Source organism: Equus quagga, chromosome 19 (assembly GCF_021613505.1).
Source record: "Equus quagga isolate Etosha38 chromosome 19, UCLA_HA_Equagga_1.0, whole genome shotgun sequence".
Taxonomy (NCBI): domain Eukaryota; kingdom Metazoa; phylum Chordata; class Mammalia; order Perissodactyla; family Equidae; genus Equus; species Equus quagga.
Window position 1 is genome coordinate 30,336,700 of NC_060285.1, and position 14,196 is coordinate 30,350,895.

Sequence of the window (14,196 nt, forward strand, 5' to 3'; positions counted from 1 at the left end):
CAGAGTGCCATAGCCTTATTATTTTTTTAGAAATTCATTGCTTAGTTTTTGCATCTATGTGAAAGATCTCATAGGGTCCATCTATAATAAGCAGCTTATCCAATATGTTAATTTTTAAATGCTGCTCAAAAAAAGAGGCTGCTTTCTTCTGATAAACCCTAGACTTTAATAACATGTCCTCTGAATTAATTCTGTAAATGCAGTATTAAAGTTCAGCACAGCGATCTGTGCTGTTTAATTAGCTCGCAGCTGCACTACGGGGATAACATTCCTTGTTGGGGAGGTAGCTTGGTATTCATTATTTGGGCTCTGGTTCAGAGTTCAGTGGTCGTTTTAAGCTATCTTAAAGAATTGCCTGTCTTTGTTCTCAGGGAAGACCATATGGATTCTTGCTTAATCATTACTCAGAACACTTACGAGTGTTCTTGCCACAACTGTATAGTCAGTAGTTGATTTTGCCTTAACATAACAAATGGTGCCAATCTTCCAGACATAGAGGGATCCTGTATGATCAAAAAATCATCTGACTTATTAGTTTAACTTAGTATACAAGTCACACAGATAGAACCTAAAACTCAACGGCTCTACCATTTGAAAATTCTTTATACTTTTAAAATCTCCTTCTTAATGATGAAGACGGATTATAAAATTTAAAAATTCCTGGGGCCACCTCCATGGCCGAGTGGTTAAGTTCGCGCGCTCTGCTGCAGCGGCCCAGGGTTCAGATCCTGGGCGCGGACATGGCACTGCTTGTCAGGCCACGTTGAGGCGGTGTCCCACATCCCACAACTAGAAGGACCTGCAACTAAGATATACAACTATGTACAGGGGTGTTTGAGGAGATAAAGCAGAAAAAAAAAAAAGAAGATTGGCAACAGTTGTTAGCTCAGGTGCCAATCTTTAAAAAAAAAAAAGAATTAAAAAATTAAAAAAAAAAATCCTTTTGAAGCTGTATAAATTTTAGCTATAATTTCTACATTTCCCTGTAAATTGTATTATTTTTACATACACTAGAGAATATGAAGACAACATAAAATGTGGCAGATTATATGGGAAAATGAAGAATGTAAACACCTATTCATTCAGTGAATACTATGAAAACCTACATGATCTAATTTCATCCTTACAGAAACACTAAAAGATTGTCCTCATTTTACATAAGGGGGAACTAAAGAATCAGAGCAGTTAAGGAATTTGCACGAGACCACACAGCTAGTAAAATTCAGAGCTGGGATTTGAATCCAGGCCTGCCTTGCACGGAAGCTCAGGCTCTTTCTAAATATCACATTGCCTCCTCCTCAAAGCCAAGTTTAAGCTTCATCTTTTTCATAATAATCTTTGCAATGAATTTTAATTCTCTTAGCACAAATTTATACAATGCGTCCTACACCATCACATATTTATATATTTCTTTGGAGTTAATTTTCTTGCTATTTCATGACTTGTCAAGACTACTAGTTGCGTACATTTCCTAAATTCAGGCACTGTATCCTCTGCTTCCTTTTATGCCCCCACAGCAAGAACTATTCTGGACAAGTAATACAACTTTTTACACTAGTTATGTTGGGGTATGGTTACAGAGATCTTTCACCTTTTACACTATACATATCTGTATTGTTTGAACTAGAAAAAATTCACATCATACGTGTAGATAATTATCTATATCTAATATTAGAAAAATCTAATGATAAATGTCCAATGTGGAAGATATTAGGAAAAAAGTATAAAGAATATATACACATTTATATGACATTATATCCGGTTTTGCTGTTTCAATTATTGCAGATAAAAAAGAAAGAGTTAAGTGCAAGAGGCAGCTTAATTATTTTTCTGTTTATAATAGTAATGGATAAGGCTCCAAAAATTGGGAAAAGATGACTAAAGCACAGAAATGGGAAGAACATGAGGTTATTAAGTACCTAGTACTTCATTTTTTTTTTCACTTGAGGGAGATAAGCCCTGAGCTAACATGTGTGCCAATCTTCCCCTGCTTTATATGTGGGTTGCCTCCACAGTGTGGCTGACAGTCCATGCCTGGGTTCCTAACCTGTGAACCCAAACCACTGAAGTGGAGCACACTGAACTCAACCACTATGCCACGGGCCTGCCCCCGCTAGTACTTCATTTTTAAAGACATAAAGAGGAACTATAAAGGATAGTGACCATGTATACCACAGAAAGGGATGGCAAAATGTATGCAAGATACACATTAACATGATGATAAGAAAGAAAGACATGCCATACTGAAGAAAATGGGAGAAGTAAAAACATTTACTAGTTAGAATAGAACTCTCCCTAAAATATTACCACATCATATATACATGCTATTATATCAGTGGAATAATGGTAGCTCAAAGAGAATTTAACATGATCAAATCAAAATGATTAAATCTTCGTCCTTTTTGGCAGATTATTTTGTATAGAAGTGTTCTTGTGATCCTATAAACAAGGCACTATTACTTGGGAAAAATAATTTTGCTGTGATAAATTCTTTGTTCGATCATGGAGTGACTTCATATAGCTTACGTTGAAACAAGGCATATGAGAAATGTAAAAAACAAGTGAGGTGAATAAAATAAGAAGCGAAATGATAATGGACAAACACACAACTCTAAATGCTGAGATTGTGTGTCATGGTAGCAGAGCATTAAAAGGGGGCCAGAATTTGGAACTGGGGAGGCCAGAAATGCAGAGGAGTTGAGAATCTTGACATGACAAGGGAAGCAACCATCAGGACATTTTTTCATAAAGAGGCATAATTAAAGTTCAACATGAACCAGTGAGGTCCGAAACTAAGCAACAAGCAAGCAGAAGTGAGTATAACTAGATTGAGAAGTCAGTCAAATCATTGGGTCAGAAATCGGGTAGGCAAGCAGAAGATTAAGAGGACACAGTGACTAGAGTTCAGGGCAAAGCGTGAGAACCTGCAGGACGTAGGTTCCAAAACAGAAAGCAAAGCAAACAGTCTGAATTTGGCTCATAGTCTGGAACCAGAAAACTCACAATAGCCAGTTGAGTGGAGTAGGAAGAATAATTTGATTCTGTGACAAGTTGTCTCCAGAAGTTTCTCCACCATGACCTTAAAGAAAAGTCATGAAGAAATCAGTATTTCTGGGTCTTGAGAGTAGAAATAGGAAGATGCATCTGACCCGATGCAGCTCATTGCCAGGATTTCGTGGCGATAATCATTCAGCAGTTTTGTCTACAAAATTTCAAAGTTGGTGCTTCCTCCCTATCTTTACCACAAAGTAATTCCTTACCTGTCACCTCAGCCCTACCCCTAGAAAACTAAGTAAGCTACTTTTCACGTAGCTATGATTTGCAATTGCTTTTTCTCTTCCAATTCACTCATTTGATTATTCTTCTGATGACATTTGCTCATCTATTAGGTTATGGCCTTAATAATGCATTTTTTTCTTGACCTACTAATTTCAACCATGATCCAATGGATCTCCCCATATGTGTTCCTTAATAATATCTAATGCAGATTCTTTAACGTTCTTGGACCTCTCAACTATGAAAACTTAGCCCACCGCTCTTATAAACTTGAATCTCCATCTGAGTCAAAGATTTCCCCTCCCCCTCACTGTCTCTGTGCACTTTTTCTCCCCTCTTCCCTCCCTTCTTGAAGCTAAGGCTCTTTTGGTGTTGAGGAGAGGGAGCATGGAGGAGGAGAAAAGGGCAAAATCTATTTTCTTGGCTAGACACTCCAGGCCCCTTTGGCATGGCAGGCATCCAAATACTGACTGTCTTGTGGGTACATGTGGAGGTTTTGGAAGAGCCCAGCAAGGCCATTTGTAGGAACTGGTACCAGCATACCACTGGCCAGAAGGCAGGATTCTGACTTTACACGGGGTTCAACTCCAGCTCCCGTCCTCGCTCAGGTCTAGCCACATCTCCTATCCTTAAAACTCTGCACTTACACACTTATGACTTATTTCCAGGTTCAGGAGTCCCCTGGGCTGATAGCCGCTTACTGTACACTGGCTTCTCCACCTTTGAGCTCTCAGAGCTGCCGTTCCAGCACTGCAGATTTCTTCTTTTTTTTGTACTTAGCTGTATATTAACATTGTTTACTATATTTTTTCCAGCATTGTACAACACACACATTTGGGGAGTAGAATTGCATAATGCAGGAAATCTGATCCATTAGATCTGAGGATGGACCCAGATACATGAATTCTGAAAAATGCTCACCAGTTGAGTCTGTGTTATGGACTGAATTGTGCCCCCCCCCCCCCAAAACTCATATATTGAAACCCTAACTTTCATGTGAGTGTATTTGGAGATAGGGCATTTAGGGAAGTAATTAAGGTTAAATGAGATCATAAGTCCTAATCCCATATGACTGGAGACATAACAAGAAGAGGAAGAGACACAGGAGATCTTTGTCTACAAGGCAGGAAGAGAGGCCTCACCAGAAACCAATACTTAAGGCACCTTGATCTTGGACTTCTAGCCTCTAGAACTATAAGAATATCAATTTTGTTCCTTAAGCCACCAGTCTGTGGCGTTCTGTTATGGCAGCCCTAGCAGCTCATACCGTCTGATTATCTGTGCCCACGTCCACCCCCACTGAGAAGCTCTGCACCAGACTCTCTGGAACTCTTTTTTTTTCTTTCTCCCCAAAGCCCCCCAGTACATAGTTGTAAATTCTAGTTGCAGGTCCTTCTAGTTCTGCTATGTGGGACGCCGCCCCAGCAAGGTTTGAGGAACGGTGCTAGGTCTGCATCCAGGACCCCACCCGGCACAACCCTGGCCTCTGAAGCTCAGCACAAGAACTCAAGTACTTGGCCATGGGCCAGCCCTGCTTTTGAACTCTTAAAAACTGTAACCACAACGGGAACCCCCAACTTTGAGTCACTAGAGAATATCGTGAAAACCTATATTGCTGTAAAATCATACTCTAAATTTGCCTGGGCCTTGAATAACATTTTGTTTATCCCTTGCTTATCCTTCAGTTTCTGCCCCTTCCAGCTCTTAGCCTTTCTCGATTCTGGCTGATGACCACAAGCACCTATTATTACATAAGGAATATTAATATACATAAGGACATTTATGTACCTATATAATCTTTCCTCTAAACTTCAATTTTTACTCTTCCGTCCCACTCATTTTTTTTTTTTTGCCTTTTGCCTCTACATCAGAAAAAGAGATATTCCTTTTTCTTTCGAAGGCGAGTCCCTTCCGTTTGTTTTAGAGCCTCCCTTCTCCCAACTCTGCGCCCACTCCCCAGCATTTTCAGCTTTCTCCCTTGACCTCTCCCTCAAAAAATTGGCTCTCAGTTATTTGGTTTTGGATGGCTGGTAAATTGGCTTCTTTTCAATATTTCTATATGGAAGGAAAAAAATGACCCTGAAAAAAGTTCCCTCAGATCACCAGAATAAAAGAAAAAGTCAGGGGATATAAATTTAGAATTCATCATCAGAGAGGAGATAGTTCATTTATTCATTCATTCATTTCAAAGTAATTTTACTTTAAGCGCCTATTATGGGCCAAGCCCTTTTAGGCCTGGCATGTATAAGTGTTTAATAAAAGTTTCTATGTATAAATGAATAGATGAAGTATCACTTTGATGTTAATGTCTTCTAAATAGGCATCCTCTTTGTTTTCCTACCTTAGTAAGCCGAGAGGCCATTTGTCAGGATCAACAAATGGTTGATGAAAAATGAATAAGATCATCCTTATCCTCAAGAGACTGAAGTCGTAAAAATGGGTGAACTTTCTAGAAGTTAAGATAGAAAGAAATGCTCAAGTGTAAATACTTTGTATTGTAAATAGCCAGGGAAAGAGAAAGAAGAACTAGTGAAGAAACCAACAAAAGAATATCATGACGGAGGAGGGAACGAGAGCCAGTGAGGTGCATCAGAACCACCTAAAGGGACTGTCAAAAATGTGGATCTGCTGGCTCCACTCCACACAGACTTGACCAGAAGCTCTGCCAGTGTGGCCCCAGGAATCTGCATTGCTAAGCTCACACAGGTGATTCTTCTGCATGTTCTAACGTCATGAAAAACAAAGGAAGAGTTTCAAAGAAAAGGTGGGCAACAATGAAAAATTATATAAAAATGTAAACACTAAAAAATATGAAAAATGTAAGATTCACCACAAATGAGAGAAAATCCTGCTGATTTTCCTATTTTTAAACTAAAAAGATATTGAAGTAAACATACCCCATGGATGGTGGAGCAGAAAGCTGTGAACCTGGATCCTTGATGGCTGTGTTCAGCAGCTGAATCAACCATAACATCACCTGCCTCCGGACTTCCAACGTGAGAAAAATAAACCCCTTTTAATTAAAGTAAGAGTGTATATTCTTGTTTGCAGTACATTTACTTGGTAATAACGGGTAAAGAATGAATGCTTGTGAATAGTAATGACAACACTTATTGAGTATTTACTACACATCAAGCGCTTTAAGAGCTTTATACAAATATCTCACCAAAACCCCATCACAACCCTATGATACACCATAACTCACCATTACTAATAGGAAAATAAATGAGCTCCACTTACGGACATGCAGCGTACCAAAGGTAGTAAATGGATGTCTCATGGATAATGAAAGGATAGGAAAATGGATGTGGTCAACTTGTTAATTCCCAAGTACTTTTCCTGGCATTTCTACTGCCTATCTTCTTTTGCATTAATTTAAATCCTATATATCTTTCGTGGCACAAGGTAAGTCCAAATCCTCTGTTAGGAAATCTCTCTTAACGACATTTAAGTATGAGCTTTCCCTTTTTTGATTCTCTGGAATTCAGATTTAGGACCATACTCTATGACCTAGATTATGCAACATTTGAAGTAGAAAAAATGCCTTATTCTAGAAGAGTACAGGGTGTTAAATAATTCCTGTCAAACGATGACATCTAACCATTTTACATTTTTCACCTATAAAAATTTTCCATAATGTGACTTGAAAATTCTTATTTTAGGCTTACCTGCAATCATACTTCATTTAATTGAGCAAATGTAATTAATTTGTTACTAATAGATAAGAGTTCTCTGTGGTTTCCAGCTTGGTAATGTTTCTCTTGACATCTCTCTCTGGTGATCTAGGTTAATGGAAATTTGAGAACGTGTACAATTGCTTTTTATGAAGCACTGAATATTCTTCCACTCCTGCCTCCCTACATGTGTCAGTTCTCCTTAGCATTCTGCAATGATCAAAACGGACATATTCACATATGTATAAATGTCTATTTGGGGAAATGATATGGTTTTAAAAATGTTGTTGCTGTTATGTTATGTCGCTGTTGGTATGTCTTTATTTTGTCCTGTTGCTAGACACATGTTGACAATTCTTGAGGGAATAAAGATTCTACTGTTTCCCTTTACATTTAATTACTTTGAGAACTTTAGAAAACTGTCTCCATGAGTTATACATGATTAATTCATGTTGAGTTGATCAACTCATCAGAAAAGATGTCAATAGTTTAGATTTAATCCACTAAAAGGAATATACTTTAATATTTTGCAGAATACATTATTTTGAACGCATGACCCATCTTCAACGTTAACATCTCAAATAGTAACTTGCCATTGGATTTAAACATCTTTATACATTTTGCATTGTAACTAAAAAAGATATTTAAAGCATATTAAAAGGACTTTGTAAGATTAAGTATTTCAACATAAATTGCATTATTATGTTGTTCTTATGCAATGATGTATCTCTGGATCAATTAAATCCACGGGATAAGTAGGGTCTACGATTAAGAGGATATGGTTATATCATACATAGTGGCATCTTTGAATTCAAGTAGTTCCATTTTTTTAGGAAATGCTAATTAAGCAATCAAATATTTCCTGGGTTTTTACATAGAGAATATGCCATTAAGGAGATTTGCATACTAAATCTTTGGGAGAAAAAGAATGAATTTCAAAGGTAATGTGTGCAACTATTTCTACATTGCTTTCAGCCTTTATTTGCTATTTGAAGAATGAAAATATAAAAACCAAACTACACAGTACAATTATCTTGACTATATCAGTAACAGTACATTACTGTATGTGACTCACATTTCATTAAAATGCATATAAATATGTTCTGGGATAAATATGTATATAATCTCCATAAATGAAAACTATTGAAACCATGTTCTAAAATGAAGATGTTGAGTAGTTTTTCATGACCACAACACTATAAGAGCATACATTTTATTTTGAACTGCAACAAACCCACAAAGTGAATAGATTCTAGTTTAACCTATTATCCGTTTTGCTAGTGTACTATAGCAATGATTCATATATTACTTTAATGTCAAATTCTTGATTAAAGTGGAATATGTAATTCAATTTTCTATTGCAACTTCCTTGGAGGGAAAGTTGGACAAAAGCCAATGATACTTAAATGTCTCTAAGCCGTTTTGAAAAGTTAATCTGTTCTTCTGTTAAGAAGTTTTGAAATAACGTCAGGAAAGGCTATTGTACCACATCAACCAATTCCTTCACAGGGATTAAAGAGAGGAAAAACAATGTCACTCTGCCCACTGTTAATTTTGCACATCTAAGCGCAGCTCAAAAGGTTGGTAATGCCTGACCTGGTAAGATACGCAAATTGATAAAAATTTATTTTCAACAGGGTTAACTTGGAGTTTTTTGCTTTTTAAACTTTTTACATATTTTGTTTCGAAGGCTTTACAAATATTTAAAAATAAATGCTACCAGAGAGCTAACACACATAATAAAGTCCTTCGCATTGCCTGCATGATTTTAAGACGAAGTTACATATACTGATTTTTCCAGTCCTGGAGTTAAGAGAAAGGAGAAGAGTCTGCAGAACTTATCTTTCTGTTCTGATTAAGCGGTGTTGAAAACAACATTGACAAGGTCTCTGAACGAGCGGAGATGGTTAGTTCAAATAGAGCCGATCAGATGAAGATGGAGAACAGTGTCTTAGGTAAGGCACAAATCTTTCCATAGGTGCATCCGTGTGTGTAGGAAGGAGAAACCGTTTTATTTTTAAAGTAGCTGTCACTACGGGTGTTTTTTGTTTTTTTAAAAAAATTAACTTGCAAAAGCTCCTGAAGGTTGGGGCAAAGCAAGTTACCTTTTAGCATCTACATCCTGCACGTTACCCTGTGGGTTTTCATTTTCTTGTCCCCACACGAAAGAAGGGTGCTGTGTAGAGCTGCTACAAGTGAACTAAAAGAGCCAACAGCTTGGCATACGGAGAATAAGCCAGCCCCAAACGAAAACACGGGGATTTTAAGCGCGGGTCCGGAGGGGCCTGTTGGCACTGGCCCAACGCCTGCGCTAACCCTTGGGCGCTGCAGCGTGGAGCCCCGGGGTCTGCGGGCCCGACCGGCAAAAAGAGAGATGCGGCGCCCGGCGCCCACAGGGGGAGTGGGCTCTCCTCTGCAAGAAGGGAGAGAGCCGGGAGGCACTTGGGTCGTCCGGCGCGTGCGCCACGGCTCGGGACAGGCATCGAGTCCGGTACGGAGCGGAGCCGAGGCGCGGCGAGGAGCTGCTCAAATGTCCGCTGACCAGTGGTCAGCCTTAACCTGTCCTCGCCAGGAGCGCTAGTCCTGGGCCACCCGCCATCGCCACTCCTGGGCTCTGGAGGGGCGCAGGCCCGGGGTGGCTCGGGCGGGGCCCCAGGTGAAGGGCGTCCGCCTGCGGCAGTCCCCGTCCTCCTGTCTCCACGGTCGCGGGAGCGCCCGGCCCCGCGCCGAAACAGCAACTGTGATTGACGGAGTCACCGCCTCGCGCCCGAGCCACCCCCTCCTCCCCCACCGCCCCCCTGCCCCGATACGTCATGGAAACACGGACGTCAGAGCGTCCCGGCCAATCGCAGGCAGCGGCAGGAGGAAAGGAGCGAGGGGGGGCGGGGGCAGCGGCGGGCCGAGGCGGTCGGGGAAGGAAGAGAGGGAGGGGCGTGCGGAGGCGCGGGGCCCCCGCCCTCACTCCGGCCACCCTTTCCCGACCGCGCCGCCGGGGCTAATCGCCGGGCGCGCGCTCGCCGGGTCCTCCCCTTAAACGCCCTCTCCGCGCCGCCCGGCTCCCAGTCCCAGTCCGAGCCGCGCTTCCCCCGCGCGCGCGCGCGCGCCTGCCCGCCCCCAGCCTCCCCGCGGGCCGCGTCACGTGACTGCGCCCAGCCAAGGCGGCAGCAGCGGCGGCGCGAGCTTCGGCGGCGGCGGCGGCGGCGGCAGTGGCAGCGGGAGCAGCTGCGCCGCCAGCGTGGAGCGGGAGGCGTGTGGGTGTGGAGAGAAGGGAGCGCCGGACCGGAACGGGTGAGAGTCCTCCTCCCGCTGCCTGACCCGGCAATCTTGCGGGCCACCCGGTGCAAACGGGGCCCCTGCCCGGAGCTGTGCGCAGCCCCCTCGTGCTCGGCCGGCCGCTCGCCGGTGGCCGCGGGCCCCGCCCGAGCGGCCGGGCAGCGGTGCTCACCGGGGGGCTGCCCCCCGCCCGCCGTTGCCGCTGCGGACGGCTGCGGGAGGCCCCGGAGCAGCCCGTGCGGAGCGCGGCGCGCCCAGTGTGCGGCTCTGCGGAGCCGAGGAGGCGGGTCCTGCGGGGACGCGGGCGGCCACTCGGCGGCTGCCGGGTTCTGGGCGGGGGCCGGGCCGGGCGCCGCCTCCGCCGCCGCCTGCTCGCAGTGCAGCGTGAGTAGGGAGCCCCGGCTGGTGGACGCCGAGCTTCTCGGCTCCGCGGCCGCCTCCTCCTCGAGGTGCAGCCGCACCTCCGCGTGGTGCCCGGAGCCCCGCTAGCTGGCTGCCGCTGCGCCGAGGACCGAGTCCCCAATCTCTGCGCTGCTCACGGTCCCTCCCCGATCCCCCAACCCCCGACCCTCCAGCGGCTCCCCTTCCTTTCCCCCCTCGGAAAATGGTTTCTGCTGCCGCGCGAGGTGAGTGGCGGCCGCCGCCCGGCCGCGGCGGAGCAGGTCACCTGTGGGGGAGGTCGGGGCGGCGCGCGGGGGTCCTGACAGCCGGCTGCCCCGCGGACTGCGGCGGATTCGGGAGAAGTTGGCGGGGGCGTGCGGGGGGCCCCTCGCGGCATGTGTCCTGCCGCGCCCGCAGATCGTAAAGGTGAGCGGGTTCCTCGGCGTGCACCTCTGCGCCGTGTCGGCCCGGGAGTCCCCGCCCAGGGCCCGAGGGACGGGGCTCGGGGGGGCTTCGCATCTACACCCGCAGCTCTTCTCCGAGCCGCGTCGGCCGCGCCGTAGTCCATCCCACCGCCGGCCGCCCCCGCCCCGGCGCGTGGTGACCTTGAGGGCAGCGGTGCCCGGCATTCTTTCCCCGCGCCCCGGGAGGGTCACCCGTCTAATCCCCGGCTTCAGCCCCGCTGGTGCTCCGCGGGCGGAGAGCGGGGGCCGCCGTCGTCCCCCGGCCGGGACTGGTTGATGGATGCATGTCACACTGGACGGTGATTCCCCGGGAGTTGGAGAGCTGCCTCGCTTTTCTCCCCGCGTCGCCCGCCCGGTCCCCCAGGATGTTCACAGTTGCTTCCGATTCGCGTTTTTTGGAGTTAGTTTAAAAGAAAGAGAAAAAACCCTTGCGTCTTCCACCCTCTTTTTGGAAAGAGGCAGTGAGAAAGAACCGCATTCCAGCTGCCGGGGTTGGGGTGTGCTCCCTTTATTCCATCCTGCAGGAGAATCCCGTGGCTAAGCTAGTTAGCGACCCCTGGTTCTGCGCCGCGGTCACTGGCCAGGTTGGTCTCCGTGCGCATTTCATTCACCAGTTTTCTGCGGAACTCGCAGCGCTGATGGTGCTCGCATCCTGTGCTGTGCAGCGGTGCCTGGCGCCGAGGGGCGGGCAGGGGGTGCTAAGGGGGCGCTGAGGGGGGTCTCTCAGTCTGCGCAGGGCTCGACCCTCCTCCGCAGGCGTATCATTACCTTTCTGGGCTTAGAGCGCAGCAGGCAGCCCTTTTGGCTGTTACGCATGCTACTTTTTTGGATTTATTAATCTAATGGCTCTTGTTGGTATCGATTGCTGTTCCTGATAAATTAGTTAGATGGATTTTTTTTCATATGTGTGTAGGTATATGCATATATTTGTGCTGTCAGCCTTTCATCATGGAAGCCTTTGTTGTGTTTAACCTCCCCCACCTGAACACAGTCTTACTTTAAAATAAAGCTCTTGTTCAGCGTGGGTGTATTTTATAATAAGAAGTACTTGTAAGGATCTGCTTTGTATGAGCTCTCCTCGGGCAGTGTGTGTGTAACCCTTTGGATGGTGGCCCACGTGAGTGAATGGAGGGCCTTCACCGTCTGCCCTGCTGCCAGCCTTCCCCAGACTCGCTGTCCTTGTGTGTGGCAGAGGCGGATTGGGGGAATTAAGAGGGATTGGAGGAGAATCTGCTTTTTGTACTTGTGCGTTCAATTTGGGTCCCCCTCCCCCCCTTTTATTCTTTTTCCTCCTGCTGAGTTCAAATATGAAGTAAATAGAAACATTTCCCTTAAAGGGAGCCTTTGAAAACTAGTATATGAAATGGGCTTATTTAGCCCTGATTTCAGGGGGACGTTTTAGTTTCTACCTTGCTTTGGATGAGACAGTTAAATTGCTGTAATTAAGGGTGGATCTCTGTCCTGATTTTGGCTTGGGTGTAACTGCAAAGATCTTTGAAAAGTAACTGTTATTTCCTACCATATAGTCTGCAAAAGTGAGTCACAATAGGGTGAATTGAGGACAGAGCGCCACCTTTACTTTAAAATTTCATGATTTTCTTTTATTAAAATCATGAAAATTCAGAGTACGCCTTGTTGATTTTTTATTGCAGTTGTTGTTACTGGCATCCCTATTTAGATGTACGAGGTGAAATTGTCTTCATTTTTCTGTATTCTGTAATTCCTCACTCTTTAGGGGGGATTTCTGCAATTGTATGGGAAATAATGATTTTTTAATTGAAGCTTGGGATTTAGTGTAGGATTCTGAGATGAGGTGAGAAAGCTGTTTACTTGTGTGCTTAGAACACGATAGTAGGGGTAATGATGGTCTCATCGACTTAGGAAAAGAAATAAGGGAAGTAATAGGTGCATTGTGAATAGATAGATATTTAACTCTAGCCATTGCCACCAAATAAGGGTACCTACCAGCCTGCTAGTGGTTTTACAATTTTCTTTTTTGCTTCTGTACTATTAACAGACTCTAAAGTAAACATGCAAAATCTGTAAAATTATTAACCTTACTTGAATCAGGTATGGTAGTTCCTTTTTGTTTGTTTTTCATCTTCCAACAGCTTTCCTTTTATGGCTTGACTGAGAGTTTTACAATTACTTGTTTTTAAATAATACAAATGAGGACTTGGATCAGGAGTCTTTACATTCAAAGTTATGAAAGACTGTGTTGGAAAAAGTGGTTTCTATATATGGCTCCTCTCAAATGCATCTCATATAAAAATGAATGGGGTTTTTAATGCTGAGAAGACAAATGCTGTCATGACAGCTGAATTGGTGAGCTCCCCTTCCCTGCCCACTTGCTGTCTCCTGGCCCCCTCCCTCCCAAATCAACGATTTAAGGTACACTATCTCTTCAGGCACAGGATACTTTTTGGTTATTGTGACTGCAGGTGTAACATGAAAAAACAAAGATTTAGCTCCCACGTAATGAACAAATTGATGTGGATATTGCCAAATATACTTTTAAGTACAAACCACAAGATATTATTGCCCTTCTGTCTGCATTTAAGTTTTCATTGAGCGCTTGCAGTTTCTTCATTGACTACTGAAGTGTAAGCTATTGAGATATAGATAAGTTTTATTAAGTTAAACAAAAAATCTGCTTGAGATGAAAGGTGGTTTATGCTTTTTCAATCTGTGGAATATGGCCCCTGGTTAAAGGACATATTTGAGCAATTAGGTTGATGTATGCAGAGTAATTATACGTTGTTATGCATAATTTGATAGAATCCTTGATATGAGGGTTAAATTTACTAATTTCCTTTGTCTGACAAACATGTTAACTTTATTTTGGATGAAACAGTCTCTTACTATGTTGAGTTGTATAGGTCAACAGGTTTTAAGAGGAATGGCCAATCCCAACTATGGGTGGTCTTTGGCAATACTAACAAGAGTATTTACCTTTTTTCCCTTAAGTTTCTTTCACATAAATGCAGTTGAAACGGGTCATTTCACTTTTTAATTCTGAGATTTTGTAATGAATGAGCTAAAAAACAAAGGAGTAAAGATCAGGAAGCAGAAACGTATGAATTAAATTTTTGCAGCTCAGGTAAGAGCATTTACTTGCCTAGTTGGAA

General features: G+C 44.1%; 1 protein-coding gene across 3 annotated transcripts in view; it reads left to right on the forward strand.

The window, feature by feature from the left end:
* The first annotated feature begins 9,898 nt into the window (after positions 1-9,898).
* Positions 9,899-14,196, forward strand: part of ATP2B1 (ATPase plasma membrane Ca2+ transporting 1) — a 122,633-nt gene continuing 118,335 nt past the window's right edge. The window contains exon 1 of one of the 3 annotated variants that reach the window (XM_046646238.1): positions 9,899-10,238. The gene's annotated coding sequence lies outside the window, so the exon portion shown is untranslated. Of the gene's footprint in view, positions 10,239-10,513; positions 10,850-14,196 lie in introns of those variants that run through there. The other 2 variants (XM_046646237.1, XM_046646239.1) reach the window with 2 other exon arrangements.